The following is a 10083-nucleotide window of genomic DNA, read 5'->3' on the forward strand; positions in this document are numbered from 1 at the left end:
CAAAACATGGCTAGCGTAGTTCCTAACATACCCGAAACTGTAATCAAGTTCCTGTTCATCGTATATTGCGGGTATATCAGAATTGTTCCCGAATGTTAATAGACGGAGAATTATTGAAACTTCAAATTAATCAAAGGAAAGACTGGATTTTACACCTTGTAATATTTCCATAAATCAAGTTCTATCTGATAAATATATAGAATTTCGCGTTAATGGGGTGGCAGGTTCTTTCTTAGATTTGTCAAGTATAGCTTTAGAATTATATATAACAATAGATAAGGACAACACTCAATTAGCGGATGATGTCCATGTGTCTGTCGTTAATGGTATTAGTAATACATTATTTAAATCCACTTCCGTTTTCTTGAATGAAAAGTTGGTGGAATCCTGTCCGGTATTTAACTATCATCATATATCAAAATGTTGAAAATGATAAAACCCTCGGCATTACCTACCACCGGCCGGGCGGGATTTTTATACGATGACTATCATGTAACACACGGGGTAACTCGGCAATTTACTGCCAATACCTTCGGTCAAATCAGCAGGTGGGAGACGAAAGTTATGGGTGACATTAAAACGAGGGGCGTGCATACATATTTTCCACTTCTTTTGGATATAGCGACTATAGACATGTATTTACTGGATTCGGTTGATTTGAGACTTAGACTCGAATTAGCGAATAATAACTGGGTTATGGGCGCCCACACAGACGGACATTTAAATGTGCTGAATGTAGAAAAGGCTAAATTATGGATCGGATAGAGTTACCCCACATTATAACGCAATGTTGGCTTTAAATGAAGCGATAGCAGTTAATCCTATACAATATATATTTGATAAGACTTTATACAAGACTACGTTTATTGGGCAAAATGAAAATTCGATTTTAATTGATCGCCTTTTAACAGTTTGTATACCTGAAAAAATCACATTGGCCATGATTGATATGGAAACATTTTCAGGTGATTACGCGACCAATAGTCTATATTTTCATTCTTTCGATTTAAATAATATACATTTCCACCGTTAATGGGAATACTGTATATAATATTCAATGTAGTTTTCCTAATACCATCATGCAATTATATCACGAGACGCAGAAAAGTATAGGGGGTGGCGGTGATAATCTGATCACTTATGATAGTTTTAAAAATGGTAGAGCTATTTACTGCTTTAATTTTGTGGTGGAAGATGTTGAAGATCCATGCCAGTGGAAATTTCGGCAAACCTGCGAATATCGATCAGGCTGGGTACGGCTACGCCTAACCCTTGCATTATTTTACTTTTCGGGGATACCAAGGGTATTTTAACGGTGGATGCGGATAGGGTTATTCAGTGTGATATTAGGGGCGGTTAATGGATGGATACAAAAGAAATTGAAATAAGTTTAAAAGGTTCACTCGGTGACCGGGTTAAATATTTAGGTGTGTTCGCTTCGGATGAAGTAGGATTATTGACATTGCCAGAAAATAGAATTAAACCTTTAGTTTTTTATATCTAATACATTATCTTCGTCTACTGATATTAATATTGTTGGTCATTGGGTATGTTTTTACGTGGAAAAATCACCTAGAAATAAAATCTTCTTTTTTGATAGTTACGGTATAAATCCAAAAGTTTATTCGAATGACTTCTCTAAATTTATATATGCGCATACCGAATATAACCTCTATCGACTAATAAAACAAATACAACCTGATAAATCGTACAAGTGCGGTCTTTACGTTAGTTTTTTTGTTCACTGTGTGAGTCACGGAGGTGTGAAAGCAGTATTATCCTTAATACAAAATGTATTCTCATTCACTCGTTTGGGAGGTAATGATAAATGGATAACGGGATATTATTTTAAATATTTGAAAAAGTTTTAAATGTTCACATTGGAGTCAGGGGTCAAACGTGCCATTATGTACAAGGAATGTCTCCGCATCTTGAACAACTAAGGTAAATGCATATTTTTCTTTGATTTTTATATTACTCCATTTACATTTTAAGGATATATTCTATATATGTATCATACACCTTCAATCACATAACTTTTTTTACTTATTTCAGGATGAGCTGTGAGAATCTTTCACCCATGAACGTCGGTGATAAACTGCTAAGACGTCTTAGTCGTTTCCTCTTAAACGTTTTTCGGCATATTCAGGTTAAAATAAGGATACACGTGGAAGTTATATTGGGATGCGTGCTGAGACGGTCTGACAGCAATTAGTGTATTGAATTTGTAAACTGTCTTTATGTGGTCAATAAATCCTTATGAATAATTATATAGGTGTTTTTTACTATGCCCACAATGCATTTGAACGGAAAAACAGGGAAACGGAGAAAAAGAGTGCGTGTTTCTATGGAATCAGGAACTATTATTAAATAAATATATAACACATCGGTTTTTTACATACCTTCACCAGGTTGCTCGTTTCCTTCAGTAGTGGTGGTGGCGAAGTTGGTCGGGGGTTACACTGTTGTGGGGCTGCCAGTGGTAGTTGTTGCATCTCCTGCTACTTCTTCTTCTCCTGCTTCATGGTCATGACCCGTTTTTCACCTTCCTAATAAATGAGTTTGGGGCTCCAACATCATAATAGTAATGGTGTCTGACTTGAGTGGCTACTTCGTCGGCTGACAGTTCACTGCTAGAGTTATTTCCCATATCTGAAAGGGAGGAATAATGATTGTTTTATATATTCCGCTTCTTTCAACGGGTACATTATTTTATAAGAATATCTATTCCATATACAGATGAATCTTATTGCTGTTTTTAATATTTACTATACTATATGTTCAAGTAAATGGAAAGTGTTTTATATGCTACTTACTGAATAGTGACCGGAGGGAAAACTGGACGTTTCGGTCAAGAAAGAAATACTTGTAGGGACGGAGGTGCGGTGTGTTGCACTTACTCTATACACTTTGGGTAGGGAATAACATCAATTTTCCGCCTTTGTCTTTTGTTGTTTATTTTTGGTGGTTCAGTTGGGAAGTAATGATCAGGTGTGACATATGGTGTTTCGATGAAGTATTGTATTCCAAAGATGAAGTTCACGCCTTGTTGTAGCGATAGAATTTATCCCCATTGGAGGAAAGATGTGTGGAAGTTTTATATATGAGTCATATGTGTGTCGATGAAGTATTGTATTCCAAAATGAAGTTCCCGCTTGTAGCGATCGAATTTATCCCCATTGGAAGGAAAGATGTGTGGAAGTTTTATATATGAGTCATATGTGTGTGTGTGTGGTGTGGACGGCCTTGTCGTGAGGAAATGATAAGGCTTGTTTATTCGTATCTGCGAGAAACATGGCTGGAGTGATACTGATTTTGATAAAATGAGTCATGTGTGAATGACCTTTGGCATGAGGGAATGATAAGACTTGTTTATTCATGTTAGTCTGAATCATTGCTGGGAGAGGCTTGATGCTTCGTCACAACAGGTTTGTAATCAGTGATTGTGATAAAGGGGTCTTGGGTAGCGGGGCTTTTGTAGTTCATTATCTCTTGAAGGATTGTCACATCAAGACGTGAACTCTCGCCATGGCTTCATCAACCTCCTCGTGCAAGTTAGTTTTCGGGAAATTGTCCGAAAATAAGTTCCGGAAGAGAAATACATGTTAGTAGTGACCACTAATTGTGTGACATGCAGGAATTACGGTGTGGTGGCGGACGTCATTCGAGCTTATCCATATGCCGAATTGGCAGGTTTTCGATATTCTCGCACTGGTGCATCATATGCCTGTCTTCGTGATAGGGGTATTGAAGGGTCCGCCATTGTGAAAAGACCTGAAAATATCACATCTTGGGAAGGCGACGAAGAAGTTGATCTACCCACCATAGCTACCTTATTAACCCAATACGGTATCGGCGCGCCAATGAAGATAATGAATACGCGCAAAAGAGCGTGGCTTATTCCAAAGATGAAGATCACGCAGATCGTTTGGGCAGAGATAGCAAACAGATGAGGTTCAATCACTTTTTTTCTTCGGTCAAGAAATTGAAGGAAGAATTATTTAAATCATCGTATGACTATGTCAAATATGTTATCTTTCCCGCTGGCATTTGTCAAAGCGGACTAGTTAATACGACTTGGTTGAATCAATATTTACCTGTGTTAGCTACATTCAGTGATGAAATGAGCAAAATTGGTAAAATATGCTGCGTGGCTATAATGAAAAAGAATTTATCCCTGTTGGAGGAAAGTGTGTGGAAGATTTATATATGAAAACTTGTTAGCTAAATTTAAAAGCTTTGAGGTTTTAGATGAAACGTTGTCTTTGATACACGGTCGGGAAAGTGCTGGAGAAGATGTTTGTGGTATATACTAGGACTCTGATGTGCAGGAACAGGTTAGAAAATATATAGTAGCCGTATGTTTCGTTGAAGTATTGTTTTTGAAAAAGCGAATGCATATATTATCGCGTTCGTGTTTGTACAGTTTTTTTCTAATGTATGTATTTGTATGGAATAATAATTCATTCCCCTGTATTTAGAATTGGTTACAATATAAAATAACAATTCCGTCTGTAATTTGATTTTTCAACCTCTTTCAAACTCGGTATAATAAATAAACAAAAATGTATCACATGTGGATGAAGTCAGTCGCCAAATATCCTTTTATCATGATACTCTGAGTATCTAAGCAGTTGTATATATATATATATATAATATATATATATATTATATATATATATATATATATATATATATATATATATATATAAAACAAAATGTAACGGCTGAGAAGAGGGAGAGGGAGGGAGGGAGGGAGGGGAAGGGAGGGAGAGAGAGAGAGAGAGAGAGAGTATATTCGCAATGTGCATATATAAATTTAGAGATTTTATAGGAGGAGGATGAGGTAAACGTCCCGGTTACTTTGAAAACATTAAAGGGGACATGGAGTCGCAAAAAAAAACAGTGAACTGAGTCTATTTGGGGTCGGGGTGGGGTCAAGTTTTATTCCCGTAGAGTTACGTGACGTTACAGGGGTAGAAAAGTGGAGTCAATTTGGGGTGGGGGGTTGAAATGTTGGTTTTTATTCCCGGAGAGTTACGTGACGTCACAGGGGGTAGGAAAGGTGGAGTCAATTTGGGGTCAGGGGTTGAAAGAATGGTTTTATTCCCAGAGAGTTACGTGACATCATAGGGGTAGAATAATGGGGTCATTTTTGGGGTGGGGGTTGAAATGTTGGTTTTATTCCCGGAGAGTTACGTGACGTCACAGGGGGTAGGAAAGGTGGAGTCAATTTGGGGTCAGGGGGTTGAAAGAAGGTTTTTATTCCCAGAATAGTTACGTTGACGTCACAGGGGGTAGAAATGGTGGGGTCAATTTGGGTCAGGGGTTGAAAGAAATGGTTTTATTCCAGAGAGTTACGTAACGTCACAGGGGGTAGGAGCAGGTGGAGTCAATTTGGGGTGAGAGGTTGAAATGTTGGTTTTATTCCAGAGAGTTACGTGACGTCACAGGGGTAGGAAAGGTGGATTCAACTTGGGGTCGGGGGTTGAAAGATTGGTTTTATTTCCCAGAGAGTTACGTGACGCACAGGGGGTAGGAAAGGTGGAGTCAATTTGGGGTCGGGGTTGAAAGAATGGTTTTATTCCCAGAGAGTTACGTGACGTCACAGGGGGTAGGAAAGGTGGAGTCAATTTGGGGTCGGGGGTTGAAAGAATGTTTTATTCCAGAGAGTTTACCTGACGTCACAGGGGGGTAGGAAAGGTGGAGTCAATTTGGGGGGGGTCGGAGTTGAAAATATGGTTTTATTCGCCTAGAGTTACGTGACGTCACAGGTGTAGAGCAGTGGAGTCAATTTGGGGTCGGTGGTGGCGGGTTGAAATGTTGGTTTTATTCCCGTAGAGTTACAGGAGGCCACGCCCCCTTTTCGACCTCATGTACGTACATGAGCTCATCAATAATGTGGAGTCGATTTGGGGTCAGGGTAGCCACACCCCCTTTTACACCTCATCTACGTATATCAGCTTATAAGACAAGTGGAGTCTATTTGGGGTTAGTAGGGCCACGCCACCTAATATGAGCTCATGTACGTACATGAGCTTGTAAGTCAAATGGAGTCAATTATGAGCTCATGTACGTACATGAACTTATCATACAAATGGAGTCAATTAAGAGCTCATGTACGTGCATGAGCTTGTAAGTCAAATGGAGTCAATTATGAGCTCATGTACGTACATGAACTTATATTACAAATGGAGTCAATTTGGGGTCAGGGGTGGCCACGCCCCCCAGAATAGTGGAGTCTATATGGGGTTCAGGGTGGTAGCCCACCCCCCCATAATCGTGGGAGTCCTATTGGGGTTGTCAGGGTGGCCACGCCCGCCAGAATAGTGGGAGTCTATATGGGGTCTGGGTGGCCACGCCCTTTTGGGGGTTTTGGGGGTGGGGGTATGGGGTCAGGGTGGCCACGTCCCTTTTGGGGTTTGGGGGGTTGCCCCGCCCCTTTTTAGGCCTCACGTACGTACATGAGCTTATCATGAGGGGGAGGGGGGGGTAGCACGCCCCTTTGGGGGGCGGGGGGGGGGGCGGGGGCGGGGCTTAGTGGAGTCTATATGGGGTCTTTTCCTCTACTACCGAATTTGGCAACTTAAAGAGACTTGAGCCTTGTTTTCGATAAAACGCACCCTACCACCACGGCCCCAGTAGTCATTTTGACTGCCCCGTCTACCTGCTTAGTAAGTGTCTAGGAGGCAGACCTGTATAAGAAGCGTATGGAAAGACATAGCTTTGCAACATCACAGCATATCTTTCTTAGCTAAATTAGTAAGCGTTCAGCATTCACTCCAGCAAAAAATCAGTCAATTGATCACTTATGGTCAATCAAAATGGGGTCCACCCTTTTGCGCACGTAACAAATTCAATGTGATGTTACGATTGATAAGATGTGACGTCAAAGCAATGAGGTCAGAACGTTTGTGCACAGATAAATTTGCTCATATATCTGAAGTGTTGGATATATTTATTGAATGTTTCAGAGCCGCTTATAAGTCGCACGAGATCATCACAATTGATGCACAATTTTTTCCATCGAAGAACAGATGTCCTTTTACACAGTAAATGGCATGATACAAATAAAAGTACATATATGTTGAACGCATTTCATTACATGGGAAAATATTAATTTCGCCAGCAAATCAGCCCTTACCAGCTTATGTTGTACTATAACTGAAGAAACCATTCACTGGGAAAGGAAGAAATGTCTCAACTGTATTTTCTTCGCATCTCTTCAATTAGCTTATCATTTGAAAGTAAAAACAACACTACTATTGTTGGCACAAAGAGTCGAGCCCGTAGTGATATTCCACCTTAAAGAAAATCATGGAAAGGTCATCTGTTCGATACACAACTGCTGAAGATAATGATGCAACATTGACAGTATACCAAAACTAGTGAAACCAGACCGTCATTCTACTCAGTTCACTTCGTCGTTCTGTTTCAGTCGGAGATGGACGGAAGAAAGAGCCAGAAACAGTTGAGAATTATAATGCAACAAAATTTGGAGTAGACGTACTTGCCCAAATGGCATGCCATTATTGCACGAGGTGCCCTTCCAGACGTTGGTCTCTGCATGTGTTTTACAATATTCTTGAAATTGCACAAATCACTGCATGGATATTGTATTCAGAGGTTATGGATTAGCAGAGGAATGGCGGCTTCTTTTACAAATTCAATGATGGCTGAAAGTGACGAGCATTTTGATAAGAATTTGGAAGAGTCTAGTAGTAAAGCCAATAAGAAACAGCAGTGCCAGACCTGTATGTGCAACAACAAAACAATTATGATCTTCGAAGAAAAAAAAAAGAATAAATTAGAAATATGTATGGAACATGCACTGTTTAACCAAACATCATATTTCGTCCTACTTGTATTTGTAATTCTAACTATATTCTACTTAATACAGCGCATTTCAAACAATCAGTGTAATTATTTTACTCATAGGTTGCCTGATATCAAGTGAAACCTAAATAGACTTCCCATAAAATATAGTATATTTCACTATTTGTTTTGACTTTCTTGATGCGTTTTGCTATTATTATATATTTTCAATTAGAGAATCAAAACTAGAAGTTTCCTTTTTTTGCTTAATGTAACATCATGAAAAAAATGAATAAGGCAATGAAAAATTTCTTTCATTCGTAAAGAAGTTTAGACTTGAATAAATCTGTATGTAATATGAACAGCACTTTATGAACTTCTAAACTATTTACAGACATAATCATCTAACTTCTCTCTTATTTCAGTATAAATAATTTAATATTAAGCCACGCGAGAACTATGAAACAGATTTTATTGGGAAATTAGATACTTTTTTTTTTTTTTTATGAAAGCTGTCAAAATGACTGCTCGGCCGTTATTGGTTGGTGTAGGACCTCTGCCGTTCGAGTGTTAAAAAATTACGCCAATTGCTCGTTGGCCGTGTGTGCAAAGTTTATCGCTATGAGGAATGGGAATCAATGGAATGCTATTACGATCTTTTGTCTTGAATGCGAGGAATTCTCATGCCAGCTTGAAAATGCTTAATGGTCCTTTGTTTAACTCTCCTCGTGGCAATATACCACTCCTTTGAAGCAGAATATCTTGCCATGAGCAAGGTAAAGCAATGGAATACCAAATTTTTCATCTTTACCAAATGGCATTTTTGAAAACACCTTCGAGTAAAGTGAAGGATCTTGGTTCATTTCCTTGCAGCAAAGTTACTTCTGTCTCTCTCTCTCTCTCTCTCTCTCTCTCGTCTCTCTCTCTCCCTCTCTCCATTTAACACACAAATATTATATATATATATATATATATATATATATTATATATATATATATATATATATATATATATATATATATATATATATGTGTGTGTGTGTGTGTATGTGTGTGTGTATGTATAATGTATAATATAACATAATATTTTATATACATGCATATATATACATATGTTTGTGTGTTTTTTTTATGCGCCGTGTATATGAGTACGTCTGTATAAATTGATATTAACCCTTCCTTTATGCTAAATGGTCTTTTTCATTCAAGTCTGAAAAAATTTGGAAGAAAAATGACGAATATTTCTGTCACCCGAGTATTTTTTTTTTTTTTTTTTTCGCTCTGAACCCCTCGTTGACAATTGTATTTTTCTTGTATGCTTTTATCAGAAAAACGAGGAGTGCAGCTTCATGGCTATCTGAATCTATTAACAGCATGCTATGAGTTTTTTGTTTTTTACCGCCACAGTTTGGTGTTTGTGCTCTTTCTTGAACAGTTATGGTCCAAAACGCTCTTATTTATTTGTTTGTTATTATAGATTTATATGTACTTTTATTCAGTGAGATTATGAATCATATTTAAACTGTAATCATTTGATATTATTTAATATGCTTATGTTTCTATAATAGTCCCCTCTTAATTTTTTACGGAATTTGTAGACGCTTGCAGTATTTTCTATAATAATAATAATAATAATAATAATAATAATAATAATAATAATAATAATAATAATAATAATAATAATAATAATAATAATAATAATAATAGGAATATAATTATAGTGGAAGGAGGACCCTCTTTCAAAACAAGTCTTATTGAAAGATATTGGCTGCATCAGCTGCATTCAACTTGTAAATAGTCTTCTGATTTTTCTAATAATAGCTTTTCTCTGCTATTACAATATGGCGAGTCATTGCGCCGATATTACTCATCAGGAGCAGTCAATTTCAGGGATAATTGTCACAAATTTATTTATTTGTTACAGTAAATGAACAAATAGGTCAAAATATAAGTTAATATATTGGCAGAGAAACGTTGGCCAATATATTAACTTATATTTTGACCTATTTGTTCATTTACTGTAACAAATAAATAAATTTGTGACAATTATCCCTGAAATTTGACTGCTCTGATGAGTAATATCGGCCCCCCCCGCAATACTCGCCAGTTGTAATAGCAGAGAAAAAAGCTATTATTAGAAAAATAGAGAAGACTATTTACAAGTTGAATGCAGCTGATGCAGCAATATCTTTCAATAAGTAATAATAATAATAATAATAATAATAATTCCGTCCCCTTTATATTAGATAAGGTGATTCAGATACATGGC

The sequence above is a fragment of the Macrobrachium nipponense genome, chromosome 12, assembly GCF_015104395.2.
Source record: "Macrobrachium nipponense isolate FS-2020 chromosome 12, ASM1510439v2, whole genome shotgun sequence".
NCBI classification, from domain to species: Eukaryota; Metazoa; Arthropoda; class Malacostraca; order Decapoda; family Palaemonidae; genus Macrobrachium; species Macrobrachium nipponense.